This window comes from Stenella coeruleoalba (genome assembly GCF_951394435.1).
Source record: "Stenella coeruleoalba genome assembly, chromosome: 5".
Classification (NCBI taxonomy): Eukaryota; Metazoa; Chordata; class Mammalia; order Artiodactyla; family Delphinidae; genus Stenella; species Stenella coeruleoalba.
In genome coordinates, this window is record NC_137150.1 from 57,569,492 (window position 1) to 57,569,931 (window position 440).

Consider the following 440-nt stretch of genomic DNA (forward strand, 5'->3'; position numbering starts at 1 on the left):
TCAGAAAAAAAAACCAAACCTTCATTCACTACAATCCAGAACCGTCGGAACTATTGCGTGGGGACACCTCAAATTCCAGATGTTTTCCAGAGGTTTACCTCGCTCTACCGGATTGCCATCGCTCCTCCGCGCCCAGCCACACCCCTAGGCCCGCCCCCGACTCTTGCCTTTGGCCTTCCTCCTCCCTCTCCTGCTCCCTCCGCCCCACTTTCCCGCCCACTAGGAAAGCCCCGCCCCCCCAGTTCCGCAACCCAACTCCTTCCCTCCTTCCGTCGCTTTCCCCTCTCCCCGCCCCCACGGATGCCTTCGATTGGCTAAACTGGCTGTGCCGCGGCGGGGATGCATCAGAGCCTCATTCTGATTGGCTGAAGGGTAGTCGGGCCTCTCATGATTGGCTGATAAGAGGGAGACAGCAAGTGTGACTGCGCGCCGGGGTGGAC